Raw genomic sequence first — 14142 nt, 5'->3', positions numbered from 1 at the left:
ATAGTGTAATATTCCGTATGAGAGTACTGATAGTGTAGTATTCTGTATGAGAGTACTGAGAGTACTGATAGTGTAGTATTCCGTATGAGAGTACTGATAGTGTAGTATTCAGTATGAGAGTACTGATAGTGTAGTATTCCGTATGAGAGTATCGATAGTGTAGTATTCTGTATGAGAGTACTGATAGTGTAGTATTCCGTATGAGAGTATCGATAGTGTAGTATTCTGTATGAGAGTACTGATAGTGTAGTATTCTGTATGAGAGTATCGATAGTGTAGTATTCCGTATGAGAGTACTGATAGTGTAGTATTCTGTATGAGAGTACCGATAGTGTAGTATTCTGTATGAGAGTATCGATAGTGTAGTATTCTGTATGAGAGTATCGATAGTGTAGTATTCTGTATGAGAGTACTGATAGTGTAGTATTCTGTATGAGAGTACTGATAGTGTAGTATTCTGTATGAGAGTACTGATAGTGTAGTATTCCGTATGAGAGTACTGATAGTGTAGTATTCTGTATGAGAGTACTGATAGTGTAGTATTCTGTATGAGAGTATCGATAGTGTAGTATTCTGTATGAGAGTACTGATAGTGTAGTATTCCGTATGAGAGTGTCGATAGTGTAGTATTCTGTATGAGAGTACTGATAGTGTAGTATTCCGTATGAGAGTACTGATAGTGTAGTATTCCGTATGAGAGTACTGATAGTGTAGTATTCCGTATGAGAGTACTGATAGTGTAGTATTCCGTATGAGAGTACTGATAGTGTAGTATTCTGTATGAGAGTACTGATAGTGTAGTATTCTGTATGAGAGTACTGATAGTGTAGTATTCTGTATGAGAGTACTGATAGTGTAGTATTCTGTATGAGAGTACTGATAGTGTAGTATTCCGTATGAGAGTGTCGATAGTGTAGTATTCTGTATGAGAGTACTGATAGTGTAGTATTCTGTATGAGAGTACTGATAGTGTAGTATTCCGTATGAGAGTACTGATAGTGTAGTATTCTGTATGAGAGTACTGATAGTGTAGTATTCCGTATGAGAGTACTGATAGTGTAGTATTCTGTATGAGAGTACTGATAGTGTAGTATTCTGTATGAGAGTACTGATAGTGTAGTATTCTGTATGAGAGTACTGAGAGTACTGATAGTGTAGTATTCCGTATGAGAGTACTGATAGTGTAGTATTCCGTATGAGAGTACTGATAGTGTAGTATTCTGTATGAGAGTACTGATAGTGTAGTATTCTGTATGAGAGTACTGATAGTGTAGTATTCCGTATGAGAGTACTGATAGTGTAGTATTCCGTATGAGAGTACTGATAGTGTAGTATTCTGTATGAGAGTACTGAGAGTACTGATAGTGTAGTATTCTGTATGAGAGTACTGATAGTGTAGTATTTTGAATGAGAGTACTGAGAGTACTGATAGTGTAGTATTCTGTATGAGAGTACTGAGAGTACTGATAGTGTAGTATTCCGTATGAGAGTACTGATAGTGTAGTATTCCGTATGAGAGTATTGATAGTGTAGTATTCTGTATGAGAGTACTGAGAGTACTGATAGTGTAGTATTCTGTATGAGAGTACTGAGAGTACTGATAGTGTAGTATTCCGTATGAGAGTACTGATAGTGTAGTATTCTGTATGAGAGTACTGATAGTGTAGTATTCCGTATGAGAGTACTGATAGTGTAATATTCCGTATGAGAGTACTGATAGTGTAGTATTCTGTATGAGAGTACTGAGAGTACTGATAGTGTAGTATTCCGTATGAGAGTACTGATAGTGTAGTATTCTGTATGAGAGTATCGATAGTGTAGTATTCCGTATGAGAGTACTGATAGTGTAGTATTCTGTATGAGAGTACCGATAGTGTAGTATTCTGTATGAGAGTATCGATAGTGTAGTATTCTGTATGAGAGTATCGATAGTGTAGTATTCTGTATGAGAGTACTGATAGTGTAGTATTCTGTATGAGAGTACTGATAGTGTAGTATTCTGTATGAGAGTACTGATAGTGTAGTATTCCGTATGAGAGTACTGATAGTGTAGTATTCTGTATGAGAGTACTGATAGTGTAGTATTCTGTATGAGAGTACTGAGAGTACTGATAGTGTAGTATTCCGTATGAGAGTATCGATAGTGTAGTATTCTGTATGAGAGTATCGATAGTGTAGTATTCCGTATGAGAGTACTGATAGTGTAGTATTCTGTATGAGAGTACCGATAGTGTAGTATTCTGTATGAGAGTATCGATAGTGTAGTATTCTGTATGAGAGTATCGATAGTGTAGTATTCTGTATGAGAGTACTGATAGTGTAGTATTCTGTATGAGAGTACTGATAGTGTAGTATTCTGTATGAGAGTACTGATAGTGTAGTATTCCGTATGAGAGTACTGATAGTGTAGTATTCTGTATGAGAGTACTGATAGTGTAGTATTCTGTATGAGAGTATCGATAGTGTAGTATTCTGTATGAGAGTACTGATAGTGTAGTATTCCGTATGAGAGTGTCGATAGTGTAGTATTCTGTATGAGAGTACTGATAGTGTAGTATTCCGTATGAGAGTACTGATAGTGTAGTATTCCGTATGAGAGTACTGATAGTGTAGTATTCCGTATGAGAGTACTGATAGTGTAGTATTCCGTATGAGAGTACTGATAGTGTAGTATTCTGTATGAGAGTACTGATAGTGTAGTATTCTGTATGAGAGTACTGATAGTGTAGTATTCTGTATGAGAGTACTGATAGTGTAGTATTCTGTATGAGAGTACTGATAGTGTAGTATTCCGTATGAGAGTGTCGATAGTGTAGTATTCTGTATGAGAGTACTGATAGTGTAGTATTCTGTATGAGAGTACTGATAGTGTAGTATTCCGTATGAGAGTACTGATAGTGTAGTATTCTGTATGAGAGTACTGATAGTGTAGTATTCCGTATGAGAGTACTGATAGTGTAGTATTCTGTATGAGAGTACTGATAGTGTAGTATTCTGTATGAGAGTATCGATAGTGTAGTATTCTGTATGAGAGTACTGATAGTGTAGTATTCCGTATGAGAGTACTGATAGTGTAGTATTCAGTATGAGAGTATCGATAGTGTAGTATTCCGTATGAGAGTACTGATAGTGTAGTATTCCGTATGAGAGTACTGATAGTGTAGTATTCCGTATGAGAGTACTGATAGTGTAGTATTCCGTATGAGAGTACTGATAGTGTAGTATTCCGTATGAGAGTACTGATAGTGTAGTATTCCGTATGAGAGTACTGATAGTGTAGTATTCCGTATGAGAGTACTGATAGTGTAGTATTCCGTATGAGAGTACTGATAGTGTAGTATTCTGTATGAGAGTACTGAGAGTACTGATAGTGTAGTATTCCGTATGAGAGTACTGATAGTGTAGTATTCCGTATGAGAGTACTGATAGTGTAGTATTCTGTATGAGAGTACTGATAGTGTAGTATTCCGTATGAGAGTACTGATAGTGTAGTATTCCGTATGAGAGTACTGATAGTGTAGTATTCCGTATGAGAGTACTGATAGTGTAGTATTCTGTATGAGAGTACTGAGAGTACTGATAGTGTAGTATTCTGTATGAGAGTACTGATAGTGTAGTATTTTGTATGAGAGTACTGAGAGTACTGATAGTGTAGTATTCCGTATGAGAGTACTGATAGTGTAGTATTCTGTATGAGAGTACTGAGAGTACTGATAGTGTAGTATTCCGTATGAGAGTACTGATAGTGTAGTATTCCGTATGAGAGTATTGATAGTGTAGTATTCTGTATGAGAGTACTGAGAGTACTGATAGTGTAGTATTCTGTATGAGAGTACTGAGAGTACTGATAGTGTAGTATTCCGTATGAGAGTACTGATAGTGTAGTATTCTGTATGAGAGTACTGATAGTGTAGTATTCCGTATGAGAGTACTGATAGTGTAATATTCCGTATGAGAGTACTGATAGTGTAGTATTCTGTATGAGAGTACTGAGAGTACTGATAGTGTAGTATTCCGTATGAGAGTACTGATAGTGTAGTATTCAGTATGAGAGTACTGATAGTGTAGTATTCCGTATGAGAGTATCGATAGTGTAGTATTCTGTATGAGAGTACTGATAGTGTAGTATTCCGTATGAGAGTATCGATAGTGTAGTATTCTGTATGAGAGTACTGATAGTGTAGTATTCCGTATGAGAGTATCGATAGTGTAGTATTCTGTATGAGAGTACTGATAGTGTAGTATTCTGTATGAGAGTATCGATAGTGTAGTATTCCGTATGAGAGTACTGATAGTGTAGTATTCTGTATGAGAGTACCGATAGTGTAGTATTCTGTATGAGAGTATCGATAGTGTAGTATTCTGTATGAGAGTATCGATAGTGTAGTATTCTGTATGAGAGTACTGATAGTGTAGTATTCTGTATGAGAGTACTGATAGTGTAGTATTCTGTATGAGAGTACTGATAGTGTAGTATTCCGTATGAGAGTACTGATAGTGTAGTATTCTGTATGAGAGTACTGATAGTGTAGTATTCTGTATGAGAGTATCGATAGTGTAGTATTCTGTATGAGAGTACTGATAGTGTAGTATTCCGTATGAGAGTGTCGATAGTGTAGTATTCTGTATGAGAGTACTGATAGTGTAGTATTCCGTATGAGAGTACTGATAGTGTAGTATTCCGTATGAGAGTACTGATAGTGTAGTATTCCGTATGAGAGTACTGATAGTGTAGTATTCCGTATGAGAGTACTGATAGTGTAGTATTCTGTATGAGAGTACTGATAGTGTAGTATTCTGTATGAGAGTACTGATAGTGTAGTATTCTGTATGAGAGTACTGATAGTGTAGTATTCTGTATGAGAGTACTGATAGTGTAGTATTCCGTATGAGAGTGTCGATAGTGTAGTATTCTGTATGAGAGTACTGATAGTGTAGTATTCTGTATGAGAGTACTGATAGTGTAGTATTCCGTATGAGAGTACTGATAGTGTAGTATTCTGTATGAGAGTACTGATAGTGTAGTATTCCGTATGAGAGTACTGATAGTGTAGTATTCTGTATGAGAGTACTGATAGTGTAGTATTCTGTATGAGAGTATCGATAGTGTAGTATTCTGTATGAGAGTACTGATAGTGTAGTATTCAGTATGAGAGTATCGATAGTGTAGTATTCCGTATGAGAGTACTGATAGTGTAGTATTCCGTATGAGAGTACTGATAGTGTAGTATTCCGTATGAGAGTACTGATAGTGTAGTATTCCGTATGAGAGTACTGATAGTGTAGTATTCCGTATGAGAGTACTGATAGTGTAGTATTCCGTATGAGAGTACTGATAGTGTAGTATTCCGTATGAGAGTACTGATAGTGTAGTATTCCGTATGAGAGTACTGATAGTGTAGTATTCTGTATGAGAGTACTGAGAGTACTGATAGTGTAGTATTCCGTATGAGAGTACTGATAGTGTAGTATTCCGTATGAGAGTACTGATAGTGTAGTATTCTGTATGAGAGTACTGATAGTGTAGTATTCCGTATGAGAGTACTGATAGTGTAGTATTCCGTATGAGAGTACTGATAGTGTAGTATTCCGTATGAGAGTACTGATAGTGTAGTATTCTGTATGAGAGTACTGAGAGTACTGATAGTGTAGTATTCTGTATGAGAGTACTGATAGTGTAGTATTTTGTATGAGAGTACTGAGAGTACTGATAGTGTAGTATTCCGTATGAGAGTACTGATAGTGTAGTATTCTGTATGAGAGTACTGAGAGTACTGATAGTGTAGTATTCTGTATGAGAGTACTGAGAGTACTGATAGTGTAGTATTCCGTATGAGAGTACTGATAGTGTAGTATTCTGTATGAGAGTACTGATAGTGTAGTATTCCGTATGAGAGTACTGATAGTGTAATATTCCGTATGAGAGTACTGATAGTGTAGTATTCTGTATGAGAGTACTGAGAGTACTGATAGTGTAGTATTCTGTATGAGAGTACTGAGAGTACTGATAGTGTAGTATTCCGTATGAGAGTACTGATAGTGTAGTATTCAGTATGAGAGTACTGATAGTGTAGTATTCCGTATGAGAGTATCGATAGTGTAGTATTCTGTATGAGAGTACTGATAGTGTAGTATTCCGTATGAGAGTATCGATAGTGTAGTATTCTGTATGAGAGTACTGATAGTGTAGTATTCCGTATGAGAGTATCGATAGTGTAGTATTCTGTATGAGAGTACTGATAGTGTAGTATTCTGTATGAGAGTATCGATAGTGTAGTATTCCGTATGAGAGTACAGATAGTGTAGTATTCCGTATGAGAGTACCGATAGTGTAGTATTCTGTATGAGAGTATCGATAGTGTAGTATTCTGTATGAGAGTACTGATAGTGTAGTATTCTGTATGAGAGTACTGATAGTGTAGTATTCTGTATGAGAGTACTGATAGTGTAGTATTCCGTATGAGAGTACTGATAGTGTAGTATTCTGTATGAGAGTACTGATAGTGTAGTATTCTGTAAGAGAGTACTGATAGTGTAGTATTCCGTATGAGAGTGTCGATAGTGTAGTATTCTGTATGAGAGTACTGATAGTGTAGTATTCCGTATGAGAGTACTGATAGTGTAGTATTCCGTATGAGAGTACTGATAGTGTAGTATTCAGTATGAGAGTACTGATAGTGTAGTATTCTGTATGAGAGTACTGATAGTGTAGTATTCCGTATGAGAGTACCGATAGTGTAGTATTCCGTATGAGTACTGATAGTGTAGTATTCCGTATGAGAGTACTGATAGTGTAGTATTCCGTATGAGAGTACTGATAGTGTAGTATTCTGTATGAGAGTACTGATAGTGTAGTATTCTGTATGAGAGTACTGATAGTGTAGTATTCTGTATGAGAGTATCGATAGTGTAGTATTCTGTATGAGAGTACTGATAGTGTAGTATTCCGTATGAGAGTACTGATAGTGTAGTATTCTGTATGAGAGTACTGATAGTGTAGTATTCCGTATGAGAGTATCGATAGTGTAGTATTCTGTATGAGAGTACTGATAGTGTAGTATTCCGTATGAGAGTACTGATAGTGTAGTATTCCGTATGAGAGTACTGATAGTGTAGTATTCCGTGTGAGAGTACTGATAGTGTAGTATTCTGTATGAGAGTACTGATAGTGTAGTATTCAGTATGAGAGTACTGATAGTGTAGTATTCCGTAAGAGAGTACTGATAGTGTAGTATTCCGTATGAGAGTACTGATAGTGTAGTATTCCGTGTGAGAGTACTGATAGTGTAGTATTCTGTATGAGAGTACTGATAGTGTAGTATTCCGTATGAGAGTACTGATAGTGTAGTATTCCGTATGAGAGTACTGATAGTGTAGTATTCCGTATGAGAGTACTGATAGTGTAGTATTCTGTATGAGAGTACTGAGAGTACTGATAGTGTAGTATTCTGTATGAGAGTACTGAGAGTACTGATAGTGTAGTATTCCGTATGAGAGTACTGATAGTGTAGTATTCAGTATGAGAGTACTGATAGTGTAGTATTCCGTATGAGAGTATCGATAGTGTAGTATTCCGTATGAGAGTACTGATAGTGTAGTATTCAGTATGAGAGTACTGATAGTGTAGTATTCCGTATGAGAGTATCGATAGTGTAGTATTCTGTATGAGAGTACTGATAGTGTAGTATTCCGTATGAGAGTATCGATAGTGTAGTATTCTGTATGAGAGTACTGATAGTGTAGTATTCTGTATGAGAGTATCAATAGTGTAGTATTCCGTATGAGAGTACCGATAGTGTAGTATTCCGTATGAGAGTACCGATAGTGTAGTATTCTGTATGAGAGTATCGATAGTGTAGTATTCTGTATGAGAGTACTGATAGTGTAGTATTCTGTATGAGAGTACTGATAGTGTAGTATTCTGTATGAGAGTACTGATAGTGTAGTATTCTGTATGAGAGTACTGATAGTGTAGTATTCTGTATGAGAGTACTGATAGTGTAGTATTCCGTATGAGAGTACTGATAGTGTAGTATTCTGTATGAGAGTACTGATAGTGTAGTATTCTGTATGAGAGTACTGATAGTGTAGTATTCCGTATGAGAGTGTCGATAGTGTAGTATTCTGTATGAGAGTACTGATAGTGTAGTATTCTGTATGAGAGTACTGATAGTGTAGTATTCCGTATGAGAGTACTGATAGTGTAGTATTCTGTATGAGAGTACTGATAGTGTAGTATTCTGTATGAGAGTACTGATAGTGTAGTATTCCGTATGAGAGTACCGATAGTGTAGTATTCCGTATGAGAGTACTGATAGTGTAGTATTCCGTATGAGAGTACTGATAGTGTAGTATTCCGTATGAGAGTACTGATAGTGTAGTATTCTGTATGAGAGTACTGATAGTGTAGTATTCTGTATGAGAGTACTGATAGTGTAGTATTCTGTATGAGAGTATCGATAGTGTAGTATTCTGTATGAGAGTACTGATAGTGTAGTATTCCGTATGAGAGTACTGATAGTGTAGTATTCTGTATGAGAGTACCGATAGTGTAGTATTCTGTATGAGAGTACTGATAGTGTAGTATTCCGTATGAGAGTATCGATAGTGTAGTATTCTGTATGAGAGTACTAATAGTGTAGTATTCTGTATGAGAGTACTGATAGTGTAGTATTCCGTATGAGAGTACTGATAGTGTAGTATTCCGTATGAGAGTACTGATAGTGTAGTATTCCGTGTGAGAGTACTGATAGTGTAGTATTCTGTATGAGAGTACTGATAGTGTAGTATTCCGTAAGAGAGTACTGATAGTGTAGTATTCCGTATGAGAGTACCGATAGTGTAGTATTCCGTATGAGAGTACTGATAGTGTAGTATTCTGTATGAGAGTACTGATAGTGTAGTATTCAGTATGAGAGTACTGATAGTGTAGTATTCCGTATGAGAGTACCGATAGTGTAGTATTCCGTATGAGAGTACTGATAGTGTAGTATTTCGTGTGAGAGTACTGATAGTGTAGTATTCCGTATGAGAGTACTGATAGTGTAGTATTCCGTATGAGAGTACTGATAGTGTAGTATTCCGTATGAGAGTACTGATAGTGTAGTATTCCGTATGAGAGTACTGATAGTGTAGTATTCAGTATGAGAGTACTGATAGTGTAGTATTCTGTATGAGAGTACTGATAGTGTAGTATTCCGTATGAGAGTACTGATAGTGTAGTATTCCGTATGAGAGTACTGATAGTGTAGTATTCCGTATGAGAGTACTGATAGTGTAGTATTCCGTATGAGAGTACTGATAGTGTAGTATTCCGTATGAGAGTACTGATAGTGTAGTATTCAGTATGAGAGTACTGATAGTGTAGTATTCTGTATGAGAGTATCGATAGTGTAGTATTCCGTATGAGAGTACTGATAGTGTAGTATTCCGTATGAGAGTACTGATAGTGTAGTATTCTGTATGAGAGTACCGATAGTGTAGTATTCTGTATGAGAGTACCGATAGTGTAGTATTCTGTATGAGAGTACTGATAGTGTAGTATTCTGTATGAGAGTACTGATAGTGTAGTATTCTGTAAGAGAGCACTGATAGTGTAGTATTCTTGTTGTGTTTTGAACAGAATGGAGATGTGTACATTTTTCTTATTTTGCCTAAATATCTTTAATATTTTTTCATTTAGTACTGCCCTTCAGAGGCTACAGAAGATAGGTACATGTTTTCCAGAAGACAAAATAAGTTAAATTTACCCTGATCTTCAAATTCAAAAAGTTTAATGCATGTTTTTTCCTTCTGGAGCATCAGTGAGCGTTTGAACCTTCTGTAATAGTTGCATATGAGTCCCTCAGCTGTCCTCACTGTTAAAAGATGGATCTCAACAATCGTCATTGTTGGAAAGGGTTCAAATACACAAAAATGCTGGAAAAGCAAAGAATTTGTGGGAGCTGAAGGATTTTTCTGAAGAACAGCAGGCAGTTTAACTGTTCAGGACAAACAAGAGACTCATGAACAACTATCAGTAAACAAAAAAACACAGCTGTGGATCATTCAGGTAACAACACAGTATTAAGAATCAAGGGGATGTAAACTTTTGAACGGGGTCATTTTTATAAATTCAGCTATTATTTTCTCTTGTGGACTTTATGTAAACATCTTTTATGTGAAATATCTTATTCAGGTCAGCACTAAATAAACAATAACATGCATTTTGTATGATTCTCTTATTTTGGTAAAATAATTAACCTCAACTTGAATTGAAATTGACCTCAACTGTAAGTTCTATTATTTTCTCTTCTGCAGAAACTCTATTCTATTGTTCAGAAAATCTTCCTACTATCATTTTGATGTACGAACGGTGATTCTGTGAATATGCAGATGAGTGGCTTTGAGCGTGGATTAGCTACTCTGCGCTCTCTTCAGTCACAGCAGCGTAGCAGGATGGAAATCAGACACGGGAAAACAGAAATATGCCATGTTTATAGTTTGATTTTGTATTTATTGGGTAAACGCTGAACAGGCAGTAAACCAGTGAAAACCTTCAGTCCCGGTAATCCCAGCTGAGGCGTTAAACAGCAGCAGATTTACGCCTCACTTCTTCTTTACTCAGAATAATTGACTCGTGGAGGATGTGGAAATGATTTCCTGTGAACCCCTCGCTGGCTCTCTCTCAGCTTTATCAGCAGACCGGCGGGATTTCAGCTCCAAACCCTCTGGTGGCTCGTACGCAGCGGCTCGCTGTTCAGCCAACTTCGCGTCTTTTAATGGCTTTTAATAAAAGTGCTAACAAGGAGCTCAGTGGATTGTTTATTTCAGTTTGTAAGAAGCAGTTAATAATTCCCCTTCTTAACGTCAATTCTTTTTGGCACCCTGTCAGTCAGACTAACACACAAGCTAGCGTTATATAAACAGGTTAAACACCCAAATAAGTAATAAAAACATGCAGACTGGGGGGGGGGGGGGGGGGATCCTGAAATGGGGCATCCACAAAAGTTTTGGCACCCTGTTGGTCAGTACTTGGCTAAGGATGCCACACTATCATATTTGGAATATTTTTTTATTTTGTATGCATTTGGTTGTACATCTATCTATCTATCTATCTATCTATCTATCTGTCTTCTATAAATGCATACTGTCACACATATTTCCATATTATTTTCCCTTTAAATGAACCTGAAATCTTTCAGCAAATGACAAAATGTTTTTTTTTCTAGAAGAATTTCTGATGTGTGTAGAAAAAAGCTTTATCAGCGTCACCAATCCCCAACTAACACTAACACCATTGACACTATTAACACCTCAACATGTTCGTATTATTCACCTTTATAATGATCAATAAAAGAAAAGAACATTGTAGAAATCCCCAACAGTCACACACAGCTATGAACTAATAACATATTAGATTTCGTCAGTGTTTGTAATGTTATATTAGTATAAATAGTATTAATATTAAATGTAATAAATTCATTAAATTATAACTAAAATCAATTATGTTATATTAATATAATATTAAATTAATATTAAATTAGTATCAAATTTAATAAAACTCATATCAGAAAATGGTAACTTTGTAACTTAAAAAAAATATAAAAAATGTAAAAAGTAAAGCGTTTCTGATCAATAAGAAGTGTCGCCCCCAGCAGGTGCTGAGATGGATGGTTCCCCCCCGGTGTGTTTAGCGTGGGCTCTGACAGAACCGACACCCTGTAATTTTCCACATATAGCTTCAGCCGTAATTTCTCATTATAACACACAAAAGCGGTTTCTGAGAAGCACTGGAATACTTTTCAGTGTTTTTTTTGTTTGACTGCGTGTCGGGGGCGTTGGTGTTCTCAGCAGACGTGTGAAAGCGCTATAATTTCACCTGCCAGTACACTGTAGAGATTATCAGCACGGCCCTGCGTGCAACTTACAGACTGCTGCTTCCATTCCACGTTCAGAGGAGAAATTCAATAGCAATTTCATCTCATTTTCAACTCTTTCAGCCGATTCTTCTTCAGTCTTTAGTAAACAAAACTGAAGCCGGCGATGTAGCGCACAAATAGCTCCAGTTGTTATTTCTCACATAAATATATAATTATAGAGCTTTTCATAATATAAATACACTGACTCACTGCCAGGCTGGACCTACTGAATGAATAAAAATCATTAGAAAACCTATAAAGCCGCTGAAAAGTTGAATTTAAACTGACTTTAGTTATGTTTCGAGTCGAGCCGAGGCGCTACACCATAACAATCACCATCCTCACAGACATTTCTGAGATACACAACATCACAATATATAGCTCTGTCAACAAACTGCCAGCAATATAGCAGTGTTACATAATAAAAAATAAAATGAATAATAATAATAAGGATAAGAATAAGAAGAATAATAAGAAGAATAAGAATAAGAATAATTTGAGTTATCTGAGAATCTTAGAATAATATGTGTTACATTTTTTAATAATACTTGTATAATAAATAAACAAATAAATAAATAAATAAACTGAAAAGGAGGGAAAATAAAAAAAAAAAATCGTGGAAAATAAAGTGAAAAATTGAATAATTAAAAATTGAATAATTAAATCTTTAATTGCAAAAAAAAAAAAAAAACATATTAATTCTTTCACATTCAGCAGTGTGACATTTAAACTGTGACATTTCTGTATGTGGACTGCGAGACGGGCGACACGGCTATGACTTTTACGATTTCCAATGATACGTATCGCGATACAGGTTTGAAAAAAAAAACTATGATTTAAAAAGAAATCATAAATAATAATACATTTGTTTATTATTAATAAAAATATCTATAGTCATTTTTTTAATATTTAAAAAAAAACACATTTACTGATTAAAAAATCAAATATATTTTTAACACTTAAAAAGAGAAAAACTTTTAAGAGCAAATCCAAAACTGTAACATTACATCAGCGGCTTCCAGTCATTTTGTAATTACTTTTAAAAAATATATCTAAAAGACATTATGATATCTCGTGTGTATCGTGATATACCTGATCACAATGTTGATATTATATCATCACATCCTCCAGCACTGAAGTGGTTACAGCACTGATTCACAGCTGCGTTCATTCATTCATTCATTCATTTTTCCTCCAAATAACAAACAGAAAAGTTTCAACTCTTTCATTCAAACAAACGAAACTAAATAAAAACCTCGTCTGCAGTTTGTGTGAACGGAAACACACACTGGAGTGTGAGAACAATTTCCACACAGAAAGTCTTAGTAAAGTAAAGCATGTTTTTCAGTCAGGTTTTACACAGCACCGAGGATTATTACTCAATCTATAAAAAAAACAAGTCCATTCAACAAGCGCTTTCTTTTTTATTCGTGAATTTTACTCAAACTTCAACGTTTAACTAACGTACAAACAAAACACCTAAATCTAACGCTCGCTGCTTTGCTTTAGGTCAATTTTGCTTATTTATTTCTTGCAAAAGAGCTGAAATCATTACAACACACACACACACACACACACAACTAAGAAACACAAAGAGGGTGAAACAAGAAAACTTTCAAAACATTTCACACAAACCACGCCCCCAAACAATATTACATTTAACCCAGTACAGCAAGCAAAATATACGCTTTTATACATTTCAGCTGCATATTTACACTAATTAATTCAACATCGACTTGATTTCAGCATTTAAATATTTCTAATACATTTTGTGTAAAAATCACAGATTTCATCACTGAATCACTGTCTTCAGTGTAATTTGTATTTCAGTTGGATAATTACAACCAGATAGAATGACGACAACCAATCAGATTTCTCCCACATCAACCCCACAGGTCCTTTTTCTGTTTTGTTTTGTTTTTTTCATGATTTTATCTCCACAGAAATCTCATCGCACACCGACTGCTGCACTCACTAACGCCAAAGTCAACACACGAGCCTGTAGCCATCTCTCAGCCAATCACAGCTCACGCTTCACTGACCTATCAGAGGAGGAGGATGCAGTTTACTCACTCGTACACGTCAGCAGCTTCTACACTTTCACAAAGCACAGCTCACAAAACTCACACAACTTACACAACTTACACACTAAGTTCTTCTTCTTTATACGCTGGGTTGTGGTGGAAAACCTGTGTGTTACTGCCATCAGCTGGACTGGAGCGTGAACTGAAGTGTGTAATAA

The sequence above is a fragment of the Pangasianodon hypophthalmus genome, chromosome 18 (genome assembly GCF_027358585.1).
Source record: "Pangasianodon hypophthalmus isolate fPanHyp1 chromosome 18, fPanHyp1.pri, whole genome shotgun sequence".
NCBI lineage: Eukaryota > Metazoa > Chordata > Actinopteri > Siluriformes > Pangasiidae > Pangasianodon > Pangasianodon hypophthalmus.
The sequence above is the reverse complement of the archived record's forward strand: the minus strand, read 5'-3'. Positions refer to the sequence as shown.